The 14,179-nt window shown below is 44.0% G+C and overlaps 1 protein-coding gene across 3 annotated transcripts in view; it reads left to right on the forward strand.

Annotated features, from left to right (window-relative positions):
- The first annotated feature begins 531 nt into the window (after nucleotides 1–531).
- LOC133229658 (zinc finger protein 665-like) overlaps nucleotides 532–14,179 on the forward strand; it is a 36,376-nt gene continuing 22,728 nt past the window's right edge. The window contains exons 1-3 of one of the 3 annotated variants that reach the window (XM_061386264.1): nucleotides 532–631; nucleotides 3,107–3,172; nucleotides 13,441–13,519. The gene's annotated coding sequence lies outside the window, so the exon portion shown is untranslated. The remainder of the gene's footprint in view (nucleotides 632–3,106; nucleotides 3,173–13,440; nucleotides 13,520–14,179) is intronic. The other 2 variants (XM_061386263.1, XM_061386265.1) reach the window with 2 other exon arrangements.

The following is a 14,179-nucleotide window of genomic DNA, read 5'->3' on the forward strand; positions in this document are numbered from 1 at the left end:
AAAACACGTTGGATAAAAGAAACAATAACGCAGTTTATAATCATTTAAAGTGTCTTGCTCTTAAAAGGCTGTGGTTAATGACCCAAATGATCACATCCCTTAAGTCCTCCATCTCAGACACCCAGGTACTGATCCTGAGTTTATTGAACTCAGCACTATGCTGTTTGCTGTTTTGTAGGGTGTGAGTAGGGAATAGCCCATTTCTCCCCAGGCAGAGTTTTGTATTTGTAATATAGAGACTAGTCCCATTCTTGTTTGTTAAAACTGCCCAAGTTCCCAGATCCCTGAATTGCTTCAGCCTCACTAGCAGGATCTGAGCACAACATGCTGTGAAAAACAGCTTTTTATTGAGAATAAACGCTTTTAGTCTTAAGAGGAAGTATCTTGGCTTCCGACATAACTTGAAGCTTTTACCTGAGCAGTGTTACAGAAGGTAACTTAGTGCTCTCAAGGTAACAGGCCCCGCCCCCCTCCGCGGCCCGCCCCTCCCACGAACTCTGCGCACAGCGGGTGCTCGCCCCGCCCCTGGTCGGGAGCCGCGGCTCTAATACCAAAAGCCCTTTCACCCAGAGCCGGAAGTTGGAGAGCGCGGAGCCGAGATCCCCGAGTGGCGCCTTAGCTTCCTTCTAGAGTAAGTTTCCAGAGCTCGCCAACCCTCCAATCCCCACCTCCGCCCCCCTCACTCGTCCTCATGGTGTGGGAATTGCCAGCGACCTGAAAACCCTGGCACCCAGTACTCGGCCCCGAATAAACGCTGCCGCTGCCGTTGCGGCCCAGTTATATTTTCGTTTAGGGTTTTAAGTGTTGCTGAGGCGGTTTCGGCCCTCGGTCCGCGTAGACACCGCCTCAGGCGACATTTTCTTGCTTAAAACCCCTTTTTACCTCTGGCCTCGCCAAGTAAAGCCCTCTCTCGCGAGTTGGAGTCGCGCCCGCCGCGTCGTCTTCTCGACCGCTAGAGGCAGAGCCCAGAGAGGCCGCGCGCCCTCTCCCCGGTCCCGGGATTCCGGAGAGTCCGTCTCGCTCCTGAGCCCCGTCCCTCCCAGCCCGTCTGTCCTCGCGTCTCCTGAGGCCGGTCCTTCTGCCCCGCAGCAGCCCCCTTTCCTGTCAGCCCGTCCCCTCACCCCGCGTAGGGTAGGTGACCTGGGCCAGCCATGTGACAGCCAGTGCTGTTCCATGCCCAATTCATCTCGGTCGGAAAAGGTGATCTTCCGGTCCGGGGGCGTCTCGTTCTGTGGCCCACTCAGTAAATTCAGGAGGCAGGAGGATCCGGAGAAGCAGAGTCAGAAGGACTGAGAGAAATGACTGCAACTGAGGAGAAAAGCATCAGGGAGAACCAATAGGAAAACTGAGAATGGCTGCTGCTGCTGCTGCTCCTGCTCCTGCTCCTGCTCCTGCTCCTGCTCCTGCTCCTGCTAAGTCGCTTTAGTCCTGTCGGACCCTGTGCGACCCGGTAGACGGCAGCCCACCAGGCTCCCCCATCCCTGGGATTCTCCAGGCAAGAACACTGGGAGTGGGTTGCCATTTCCTTCTCCAATGCATGAAAGTGAAAAGGGAAAGTGAAGTCGCTCAGTCGTGTCCGACTCTTAGCGACCCCATGGACTGTGGGCTACCAGGCTCCTCTGTCCATGGGATTTTCCAGGCAAGAGTACTGAAGTGGGTTGCCATTGCGTTCTCCGTGAGAATGGCTGAGGGATTTGCAAAGGGATAGTCAAGTCAAAGAGGTTAAGCCTTGAAAATAGCCAAGTGAGTAAAATAGAGAAGTATTAATAAATTAGAAAGCCAGATCTCCAGGGATTGGAAAACAGCGTAGGGAGAACTGCCCTGTATCAGTGATGGGAGCAGGGAGGCGAAGGGCGATGAGGGACATCAGACGTGGAGAGTCCCTAACTGGGTTTTGGCCGGGTTTGAGTCCAGGCCTCTTGGGTTAGTCCCGAGTTGTGTTTTCACCCGGTTGGAGTCCCGCCTCAAGGGTTCGAGTCTCAATCTGAAGTGGCCGGTTTCATGGTGCTGGCAGAGAAAGAGGTAAGGAGCAGAGGAAGAAAGGGGCTGGAAGGAAGCATAGCCACATGGCCTGCCAGAGAGTGGGGAGGAAGGGAGAGTCACAGCGAGAGAAGAGGAGTAATCTGGAGCGCAGAGAGGGAGCCGAAATGGGGGAAGAAAGAGGCAGACATAGGTATGGATTTTTGAAAGACTCAGGAAGGTTGGGGAGAGAGAGCATTTCGAGGGCGAACGAATTGCAGCAGCCTGGAACAGGACACGTGTGAGGGAGGAAATAGGACAGGAACAACAGGAGAGCAGAGGGGGAGAAAAAGAGACACCAAGACCCAGATGAAATAGGGAGATTGGTGAACACAGGGATAAGCTCGATCCAGGTGTTTGGATACAGATGATTTTTTTAGTTATACAGAGGAGGCTGAGAATTTCAAAACTCCTGTCTATAAGGCTTGTGTCTTTTCTTATTACTTGTGGCAGAAGATGACTTTCATTTGCAAACCCTGTTGAGCCTGGGGCAGTGGCTTGATTCACTGAGTTGTGAGTGACCCCCTTCCCTTGTCCTCTCATGAGATAGAGGTCAAGGAAGAAGAGACCTGGGGCAAGAAATGACTGACTCTAGAGTGTCACTCTGTGGTAGCTTTTTTTTCTTTAATTAATTTTTTGTCTGTGTTGTCTTCGGTTCTGTGCCCTGGGCTCAGGAGTTGTGGCTCCCAGGTTCCAAAGCACAGGCTCAGTAGTTGTGCACAGGCTTAGTTGCTTGTACTTGTGGGATCTTCCTGAACCAGGAGTAGAACCCATGTCCCCTGCATTGTCAGGCAGATTCTTATCCACTGTATCATTATTGGGTAGCGTTTTTAAGGGGACACTTTTTTTTTTAAACGGATTCACATTTTCTCCTTTATGTATGGTGCTTTTTGTAGCTTGGAATAGGTCTTAATTCATTGAGTTTCTGTAATCATTTTTAACTTCAGAAATAAGCTTTTTTAGTTTCCAGTATTCTACTCGTATCATCCTTTTCTAAATATGATTATTCTCCACATTTTTTTAAACTTTGACACCAGATTTTTAGATTAAAAATAATTCACAGTTTTTTGTTTCAACTATTTTTCAGATTCATTCCTTGCCTGAGTGCTTTCTTCCCTTCATCTCATACATTTGAAATTTTCTTTGGTAAGTAGTAAATCATCTTAGACTATTTTGTGGCATACTTAGCAAAAATGTCACCTCGTTTATCAGTTCTAATGAGGTAGATGAACCTGGAGCCTATTATACAGAGTGAAATAAGTCAGAAAGAGAAAGAGAAATACTGTATATTAATGCATATATATGGAATTTAGAAAGATGGTACCAGTGACCCTACATGCAGGGCAACAAAGGGAGACACAGATGTAAAGAACAGACTTTTGGACTCAGTGGGAGAAGGTGAGGGTGGGATGATTTGAGAGAGTAGCATTGAAACATGTAAATTACCATATGTAAAATAGAATGATCAGTGCAAGTTCAATGCACGAAGCAGGGCACCCAAAGCCAGTGCTCTGGAACAACCCAGAGAGATCTGGTAAGGAGGGAGGTGGAAGAGGGTTCAGAATGGGGGGGCTGCTGCTGCTGCTATGTCGTGTCAGTCGTGTCCAACTCTGTGGGACCCCATAGACGGCAGCCCAACAGGCTCCTCTGACCCTGGGATTCTCCAGGCAAGAACACTGGAGTGCGTTGCCGTTTCGTTTTCCAATGCATGAACGTGAAAAGGGAAAGTGAAGTCGCTCAGTCGTGTCCGACTCTTAGATTCTTAGCGACCCCATGGACAGCAGCCTACCAGGCTCCACCATCCATGGGATTTTCTAGGCAAGAGTACTGGAGTGGGTGCCATTATAGTCAGTAGCAGTCTGTAAATGAAGGAAAGGAATGTTTTAAAACTCAAAATGGCACCAGGCCCCTCGTCCATAGAATGCATTTTGGGATAATCTTGGCACCAGATGATTCATCCCAGGCCATAAAATGATTAACTTGAATCTTGTAGAAGGGCAGATTACCATAAAAATAGTTTTGTGTACATAGATTAGGGGAATAGTATCTGAGTACAACATACTGGTTTGTGAAGTAGGTTCTGAGCCATTAGGCAGAACCAACTTGAAGACAGTCTGGGGTAAATGCATAGTCCATTAACATAGCTTAAGACAAACATTTCCATAAGAAAAATGCATTGGTTAACTCAAGGTTTGAGAATAGTTAACTTCAGGTGAAACCAGGTGTCATTATGGCAACACAGTATTTTAAGAGAAACCTCCTTTTAAGTTTGTATAGAGAAGGAAAAAAATACCGCTAGTTTGTTTCCTCCTGCCACTTAAGAGAGATAAAAATGTCTGACACTTGCAGCCTGTTTCCTACATTTGGAGACCCCTGGCCTTCCTGCCTGTTATCGTCTCATTGCCCCCTTTTCTTTTAGAAGAATTATGTTGCCTAGGGAAAAGGGGCATCGTTCTCATTCCATAACTGCTTTCGAGCTGACAAGGGGCATTGTCCCTAAATTGGTGAGGCAGCATATTCTCCTAACCCTCATACCAAAGATGTTTGATCCAGGGGCCCCAAATAGTAGTTGGAAGAAGCTGCAGCAGTAGCACGAGTTTGAGCAACTATTGCAGGAAGGGGGACCCCTGCCAGGGCCCGAAACTGGGCTCTTGTCTAACACTCGGAAATGAATTGTCCGAGGAGACACGTGTGCTGATAAAGCAAGAGATTTTATTGGGAAAGGGCACCCGTGTGGAGACCAGTAGGGTAAGGGAACCCAGGAGAACGGCTGTACCATGTGGCTTGCAGTCTGGGGTTTTATGGTGATGAGATTAGTTTCCGGGTGGTCTTTAGCCAATCATTCTAATTCAGAGTCTTTCCTGGTGGCGCACACATCCCTCAGCCAAGATGAATGCTAGCGAGAGGGATTCTGGGAAGTGGACAGACACTCCATGTCTCCTTTTGACCTTTCCCGAACTCTTCAGGTTGGTGGTGGCTCATTAGTTCCATATTCCTTATCAGGATCTCCTGTCATAAAACAACTCATGCAAATGGTTACTATGGTGCCTGGCCAGGGTGGGCGGTTTCAATCAGTGTGCTTCCCCTAACACAACCATTTGTCACTTAAAAGCTTTCATGCAACTAGAAACAAATCCAGTTACACAGTTACAGATGCAGGGAGCAAACAGCAAAAACAAAACAATCAGAATTATTGTAAGTCAGATAGTTTTCCACCATGGGGCACTAGTTACCATCTCCCAAAATGAGGCAATTGAGGCTTCAGGAATATCCATAGCCCCAGTCATCTTGTTCATGTGTTCAGTAAAATGAGTAACATTAGTGCTCCTATCAGGTATATATGTACAGCATTGGGTATGAATAATGGCACAAGTTCCTCCTTTTGCAGCTGTCAGAATATCTAAAGCCAATCTGTTTTGTAAAACCACCTTTCTAATTAGTGCTTATTCAGCATTAAGAGCTGAAATAGCTTTTTGAGAATCTTGTAATGCCTGTTGAGTAAAGTTAGTCAAAGCATCCACTCGTAGCATAACATCTGTAGTTCCCAAAGAGGGAACAAAGACTTCAGCCAAATAATCATACCAGTGAAATACAGACCTTGCCCACCGAGTTTTAAGGTGGTGTAAATTAGCAGGCTTTTCTGGAAGCTCTGAAAATATAAAGCTGTGAGTAAAGGCTAGACCCAGGATGCATCACCCTATCCAACCAAGGGGAAGCCATGCCCATAGGTAAGAGCCACATATCCAATAGGTCCCGTTTGGAGCAAGCCAGCTGACTGAGATATCCAGTCCCAATTAGTGCCTGGCCAGACAAAGGGAGGACCTGAATCAGGGTTGGAAAACATGGGAATGATTACGTTGCATATTTCCTGAGGCAAAAATCCCAATTGTTTCCAATCATTGTAATTGTTGGCTAACTTTTGGGGATGGCTCTTTTTGTTCCCAGCATATAGGGGCAGTAGATACTAGATGTCCTTTTTCAGGAGTTAGCCATATAACCTCATCCCATATTTGATAAACATCAGGTAAAAAAAACCATTAGATCCAGACCCATTTGTGTTATGTGTAGCACAATAGTCATTAAACCGAGACAATGTATAATCAAAATTAAAAGTCATGTTATGTCCATAGTTAAAGTACAAAGTGTTGCACCAGTCCATTTTAGGGCTGGTAGATGTCATCTGATGAAGAAGAGGCATCACATATGATTGTTGTCAAAGGTATTTGCAGACTTGGAGAAAGTCTTTTTCTTGAAGTGGAGATGTTCACCACAGGAAGCCTTTCACCGATGAAGAGGGGAGTGCTCCACAGACCCAGCAGTTAGACAAGTTGTGGAATGCAGCGTAAGGGTGAGCCCAGGACAGGAAGGCATTGTCTTGAGGATTAAACGGCACACTCAGGATTTTTGGAGTCAGCTGAAGTAGGCTCATATAGATTATCAGGCCCATCTGAAAAGTACGAAGTCAGAGCATAGAAAGTAAAGACATAAAATGAAGTCACTTAGTTCTGGTCAGGGTGCCACCTCTTAACTCAAGTGTGATGTACCCACGAATCAATTCCTGGCACTTTGACAGCTGTGGGAGAAGAAAGAATAACCTGGTAAGGGCCTTCCCAGAGGGGCTTGAGGGATGGGCCCCCAGATCCCAATGTTGTTATGAGGACCTCGGTTCCTGGCTCAAATAGAGGCTTGCTTGACTCAGAGGCTGGGTCAGGAGTTGTCTCCCAGAGTTCTGTTAATGCCTGTTGAAGAGCTGAGAGCTGAGTTACATAACTAGTTAATTCCAAGGCTTCAGGGTCTGTAACGATAACTGTGTGTAAGAAAGGCCTTCTATAATTACATTCAAAGGGGGACAGTCCCTCCTTTTGGGGGGCAGTTTGAGCCCTCATTAAAGCTATGGGTAGGACTTTAATCCAATTGTCCTGCATCTTTTGAGTTAATTTGCACAGATATGTTTTGATAATGTCATTAGGTTTTTCAACCTTTCCTGAAGATTGGGGTCTCCCAATCTTTATAAGTGTAAGTGATATTCTATTTCTAGAGCTTTAGATACTCCCTGAGTTACAACAGCTTTAAATGTGGAGGCATTGTCACTCTGAAGGCTCCGTGGCAGCCCAAACCTGGGGATAATTTCATGGATTAAAATCTTTATAACCTTCTTAGCCTGCATACTACAACAGGGAAAAGCTTCAATCCATCCAGTAAAAGTATCTACCCAAACTTGTAAGCAAGAATATCAATTAGCTTTTGGCATATCAGTAAAATCAATTTCCCAGCCCTCTCCAGGATACTTTCCACTTCGTTGTAATCCACCTATTGCTAGGTTCTCAGTCTTTGGGTTATTTTTCTGACAAACCTCACACCTTTTGATAATGTTCTTTAAAGTTTTCATTACGTTTTTACCTTCAAACAAACAAGAAGCCATTTGGTAAGTACTCTCTGCACCCAAATGAAAACTCTGGTGTAAATCCTTAAGAATTTTCCATAGAGCATTTTCAGGAATTATTAATCGTCCATCTTCCGACTGTAACCATCCATTATCTGTAATGTTAGTTCCTCTTTTCTCATGTCTTTCTAATTCTTCCTCAGTATATTGTGGTATTTCCTGTTCCACAGGACCTGTCCAGATCAAAGGCGTCTGCAGTGAAGGGGTTTCATAAAGTGCTGATTTTCTGGCTTGACAGTCAGCCAGCTGATTACCTTCAGCTGCTTTATCCCTGCTGTGCCCTTTGCAATGCATAACAGCTTCTTCTTTAGGACAATATATAGCAGTTAAAAGTCTCTCGATGTCTCTGAAATGCTTAATAGGTTCTCCTGTTGCTGTTTTAAACTGTCTTTCTTTCCATATTGCATCATGAGCATGTAAAGTCAAATAAGCATACTTAGAATCAGTGTAGATATTTATTCGCTGCCCTTTACTTAACTCTAGAACTCGGGTCAGAGCCACAAGCTCCGCTAACTGAGTACTGGTTGCCTGGGTGAGAGATTTTCTTTCTGAAACCTGTTCAGCAGTCACCATGGCGTAACCTGCTTTATGCTTTCCATCCCGAACAAAAAAACTGCCATCTGTAAATATTTCCATGTCAGGATTGTCTAATGGGTTATCCATTAGATCCTCCCAAGCTGCGTAGTTTAAAGTTGGGAATTGGGAACAATCGTGATCAGGTGTTTCATTTTCCTTCTCAGGAAGGAAAGTGGCAGGATTTAAATTTCCACAAACTTTCAGCTTAGTTACTGGTCCTTCTAACAACAATGACTGATATTTAAGAAGTCTACTGTCTGCCATCCAAATATTAACCTTAGAATTTAAGATTCCACTCACTTTATGAGAAGTCAGTACAGTAAGGTTTTGTCCATTAATTATTTTTAAAGCTTCAGGTGCTAATAAAGCCGCTGCCCCAATTACGCTTAGGCAGTGGGCCCACCCACATGAAATTACATCTAATTTTCTGCTTAGATAAGCGGTAGATTGCTCGTGAAGCCCTCAGGCTTGTGTCAAAATTCCCAAGGCCATACCTTTTCTTTCAGTGACAAATTAAATCCTGACCCTGTAGCAAGCCCAAAGCAGGAGCTTGCAGGAGGGCAGTCTGAAGAAACTTAAAAGCCTTTTGAGTATCTGGAGACCAAACCAGTTTGTCTGTTGGGGCCTGCTGAGTTTCAGCTATAAGTTTATGTAAAGGCTGGGCAAGTTCCCCATAACCCAGAATCCAAATATGACAGTAGCCTGTGATTCCCAGAAATCTTCTCAATTGTCTTAAAGTCATAGGTAGGGGATGATTTAGTATGGATTTAATTTTCTTAGGGCCTATGGTCCTAGTCCCTTCTGATATAATTAGGCCCAGATATCTAACAGATTGTTGACAAATCTGAGCCTTTTCTCTTGATGCCTTATAACTGCAGCCTGCCAGAAAGTTTAAGAAATCTTCTGAGGCTCCTGAACAAGCTTCCTCTGTCTCAGCACAGAGCAAAATATCATCTACATATTGTAACACCACCGCTTCAGAGCTATTAAAGTTTTGTAGATCCCATGACAAACTTTGTCCAAATAAGTGAGGACTGTCACGAAATCCCTGGGGCAAAACTGTCCAGGTTAACTGAGAAGCTGGGTGCATAGGGTCTTCAAAGGCAAATAGAAATTTGCTTTCTTCCGCCAAAGGCACAGAATAGAAAGCATCTTTTAAATCAATTACTGAGAAATATTTGGCTCGTTCAGGAATTTCAGACAATAGAGTATAAGGATTAGGCACCACAGGGTGTAAAGGAACTACAGCCTCGTTTATTATTTGTAAATCTTGAACTAGTCTCCATTTACCATTTGATTTCTTTATATCAAAAATAGGAGTGTTGCATGGACTGTTACATGGAACTAATAGTCCCTGCTCCTTTAAATTTTCGATGATGGGTTTTAACCCTTCCTTAACCTCAGTTTTCAGTGGATACTGCTTCTTATGTGGAAATAAGTGGGTCTTTGAGCTTGACAACTATAGGAATAGCATTTTGTGCTTGACCCACAGATTTTCCATCAGCCCGTACTCTAGGATTTATATTTTGTTCAACTAAAGGGAGAGAAAGGGAGGGCTCCATATTTATGAAAACAGAGGTGTCAACCTTGTTCAGTATATTCCTCCCCAAAAGGGGTGAGGGAGACTCTGGCACAATCAGAAACTCGTGTGAAAATAGCACAGAATCTCAGTTACAACGTAAAGAATAACTGAAATAATACCCTTTGGCTTGTCCAGACAGTCCCATTATGGAAGCGGATTGGGAAGGAAGTGGGCCAGGGGCTTCAGTAAGCACGGAGTAAGTTGCCCAGTATCTAAAAGGAAATCGACGAATTGGCCCCCAACAGTTATTAATACCCGGGGTTCCTCAGCTGTAAACAGGAGCTTGTGTGGGGACCCCTGGGCACCTTCAGTCCTGATTGTCTTGAGTGTCTGACCCCAGGTGTCATTATGACAACACAGTATTTTAAGTGAAACCTCCTTTTAAATTTGTACAGAGAAGGAAAAAAATATCGGTAGTTTGTTTCCTCCTGCTGCTTAAGAGAGTTAAAAATGTCTGACACTTGCAACCTATTTCCTCCCTTTGGAGACCCAGTTTGTTTCCTCCTGCTGCTTAAAGGAGATAAAAATGCCTGACACTTGCAGCCTATTTCCTCCATTTGGAGACCCCCTGGCCTTCCTGCCTGTTACCCTCTCAACATCGTGTAATAAAATAGACATATTTTCAACTGTGGTTTTACCAAGGACATGAATTGTGTGTATGTGTTTATGTGTGCACACACAAATGGATATTTCTGGTCTCAGCTCTTTACCAGAGAATAACAGAGGTATGACATTAGATCTTGTGAAATTAAAAGCATTTCTTTGAGAAAAGGGAAAATAAAAGAACATTTAACATGATAAAACCAACAAAATAAAATGCTTCATTCTTTCCTTTCAAAAAAAGAAAAAAAAACCTACTTTAACTGGTTAGTCCAATGGTCTGTTTTCTCCATTTTCTATGATCAGTGAAAAAAAGTGAGCTGTGTGTTGATATGAAGATGTTTCCCTCAGGTACCTTTTTAACTTTTCTGTGCAACTGAGGAAGGATGGGCTGGATTGACCTGGAACCTCCAACAGAGCCTCTCTATTCATAATGAAACAGATTGCTCAGATCATGTTTCTAAGCTGACTGCTTACACTGTTTTTTGTACCAGTGGATATATATTTGAAATTCTGTGTTTTTAAAATATTTTACTGCAGTCTTATAATAAAGAATTACCTGCTTGGTATCACTTTGACCCAATCTTGAAAGAAAAGTTTCTTTTGCTCAGATACATGACAGATGTTTCTGGTGTTAAATGGGATGGGCAATAAGGACAAACTTGGCCCTCTTGCCCTTCAGCCTCCCATTTCATTATTCAGTTATACCCGGTTCTCTTCACTCAGCTCAGACCTTCTCATAAACGGCTTCTCTCTGGGCCTGAGGGAGCCCACTTGTAACATGGAAATGAGAGACTAGACTGAAATTCTGAGTGTGAGCAACACTGACCCCTGAAATGATTAGCCAAATTGGCTGTGTGTCTGTGTGTGGCAGTTCTGGTTTGGAGGGAGTTTCTGGTGGTAATTCGAATTTTAAATAGATCCCAGTCCTCCCTGAATGAAAAATGAAAAGGAAAACTGTAGGATGGGGCAGGATCACAGGCTCAGAATTAGATGACTTCTATGAATAAGGCTAAATCTGAAGGGAGATTTTTTTTTGTTGTTTTACGTCCTGATGTTCAGACCTCCACTGGGCTTTCATTTGTTCTTGGACAAAAGCTTGACTCATCGCTGTGGCTCCACAGCCCTCTGTCAAGCTCAGGGCCCTGTCAGTGTCTCCAGCCTCATCCCCGGAGCTGACCCTTTGCTCATGGTTCAACCTGTCCTGGTCTCATTTACCTTTTTTCTATTTCCAAATACCAAAACCATTTCTGTCTGGTGTTGTAGTTCCTTTTCTCATCTTCAGGTCACCCTGGCTCAGGCCCTTTGTCACTCTTCAAGTCTAGGCTCATAGAGGTCTCCCCATCCCCTCCTAACAGTCTCTCTCATGTTACCCAGGTTTATTGCCTCTGTATCAGTTGCCATCAGCAGAAATTAATGCCCTTCTTCACGGGTTATTTTGAGTCCTTCCTGGTTCCCCTCTTTTTAGGGCTCATAGTGTTCCTCTTCTTCCCAGCGTGGCTGCAGTACCTGATACTGGAAATGTCTTTAGATGACTGGACATGGGTTGAGCTGAATACCGCAGATACCTGTGGGTGCAGGAGGATGGGAGCCTTGGGCTTGAGGGGCTGGTTCTAGCAGGTGCCCCCAGCATCCACTCCACTCCCTGGCTTTTGTTGGCTCTTTTAACAGGCAGGCACCATAGAATAATAGGGAACATCTCAGGTCATTTTTTGCATCAACTTTGGTATCATTGTGTACTTGGGGTTGCCAGTGAAGAAAGCTTCATGTGCATTTGCGAAGATGCCAAGAGAATCTGGATTGTTTCCTTGGAAGATGCTGAGGTCTCAGTGGGCCATGTGCATCATTGGAATGATCCGTCGTTTTCATAGTCTTTGGAGATTTTGATGTTTGACCTGGATCACTCACTGTAAATGAAAATATGGTGTCTTGTGTCTGTGGATCCTTGGGTGTCCTCTTTTGTATTTTGCCTCATGCATGAGTTATCAGGGCTTGGAATGCTTTGTGTTTGTATAAGAGGGTCCGAGGCTCATTGTGGGCTCTGTGGACACTCTGTTGGACACCATGAAAGTTTGTAAGTTTGTTTGAGTCCTGCCGGGAAAATAGGAGTACTAAGGTTAAGATCACAGAATGCTTGTTATAAGGTGGTCCTGCTCGATAGGGATCTCTGGGCCCAACCTGAAAAGAGTCATAAAGTCCTATGACGTAGGGGAGGATGGCTCCAAAAAATCAGAGGGCAGCGATGCCACAGTGATCTGCAGCCTGGAGGCTTATCCTCTAGAAGATGTAGCTGCAACTGTCTTGCTGCCAGGCTGTGTTCTCTGTTATCCACTCCTGTCCCTCCCCAAATAAGCACACATACAGGCACAGTACAGAAAACACGGAATCTTAACTGCACTGTTGGTGGTAATGTAAATGGTACTGCTATGTTGGAAAATGGAAGTTCCTTAACAAGTTAATATAGAACAGGCCTACAGTCTATCAAACCCATTTCTGACAGATATCCAAAGGAAAAGCAATCAGTTTTTCAGGGATATGTCCACAGTCCCATGAGTGTGACTGGATTTGCAGTAGCCAAGGCGTAGACACAGCCCAGATGTCTCTTGACAAAAGTATAGGTAACAGAAGTGTGGTATAGAAATATTTATTATATACTGTATATTCATGAACTATTTTTTCTCTATATATAAATATAAAAATCAAGGATCCTGCATTTATGCCAGAATGAATGAACCTAGAGAACATTATGCCAAGTTAAATAAGCCTGACAAAGGAGGACAGACAGTATGTGGAAACTAGAATTGTCAAACTCATAAAGCCATCGAGTAATAAGGCTGTTTCCAGGAGCTGAGTGGAAGAGGAAATTGGGCACTGGTAGTCAAAGAGTAGAGGTTTTCAGTTGTAAAATAAGTAAGTTCTGGGGATCTGAGGTACTTCATGCTGCCCTGTAGTGTTTCTGTATCCTTAAGATTCGCCCAGAGGGATATAATACAGTGTACTCATAGGTGGATGTATAACTTACTCGAGTATATTAATTATTCAGTGTATGAGTCTATCACATGATCACTTTGTACACAGTACATTTATACCATTTTTGTTAGTTACACCTTAGTAAGGCTGGTAAAGGAAAAGAGAATTGGGGGTGCTTTTCTGCTCTGAATGGTGCTCAGTCCAGGCTTCACTTGTCATTGATGATCCATTTTGCGTACACATGTCCCAGAGTCCAGCTCCAGCAGCCAGGGAATCAGCCTGAAGAGATGAGTGGTGTCGGCGGAGAATGATGCAGCCTCTGACTCAAGGTAGGGGACTGCATGTTTATTTCAAGCTTCAGGTTCTCTTTTATACTTTGACAAAAGCATTAGGCCAGAAGTTTGGCATTTTCAGTTTCCCCTCACCCAGATTTATTGTCTCCATAAAACATTGTTGCCCTTCAAACAGAGTTTCTACTTCAGCAATTCTCTCAGAATCCTGTTTAACTTGTGATTACATTGTAACTCATGCTTATGTCTGGGCTGCATACCACATTCCTCAGTTTATTTCTTACCTTTCTAAATCCTGTTTGCCCCTAGCACCCTAAGTTCACTATCTCCTGAAATGGCTTCTAGCTATTAATATCTCTGAAATTCCTAATCTCTATAAGCTATAGTAAAATATGCTAGCACTACAACATTCCTTAAATTTTTAGCTTCTAACTATTCTTAATTATTCCTAAACCCTAAATTCAGCAAACTTCCTTTGCCATAAACATTTCCCTCACGAATAGGTCTCAGATGACAATCCTTCCCATGGCCTCAAGCTGCAGCCTACGTGCTCATCCTGGAACACTCTTTGTAAAGATCCTTGAACAAATGTCAACTTTATGGATTCTTCTCTGGGCACAACTGCACAAGGCTTTGTGCCTTCTCATGCTCCTCTCAAGGACAATAAGCACCTTAACATTCTTTTCAGTCAACTCAACT

This window comes from Bos javanicus, chromosome 18 (genome assembly GCF_032452875.1).
Source record: "Bos javanicus breed banteng chromosome 18, ARS-OSU_banteng_1.0, whole genome shotgun sequence".
Classification (NCBI taxonomy): domain Eukaryota; kingdom Metazoa; phylum Chordata; class Mammalia; order Artiodactyla; family Bovidae; genus Bos; species Bos javanicus.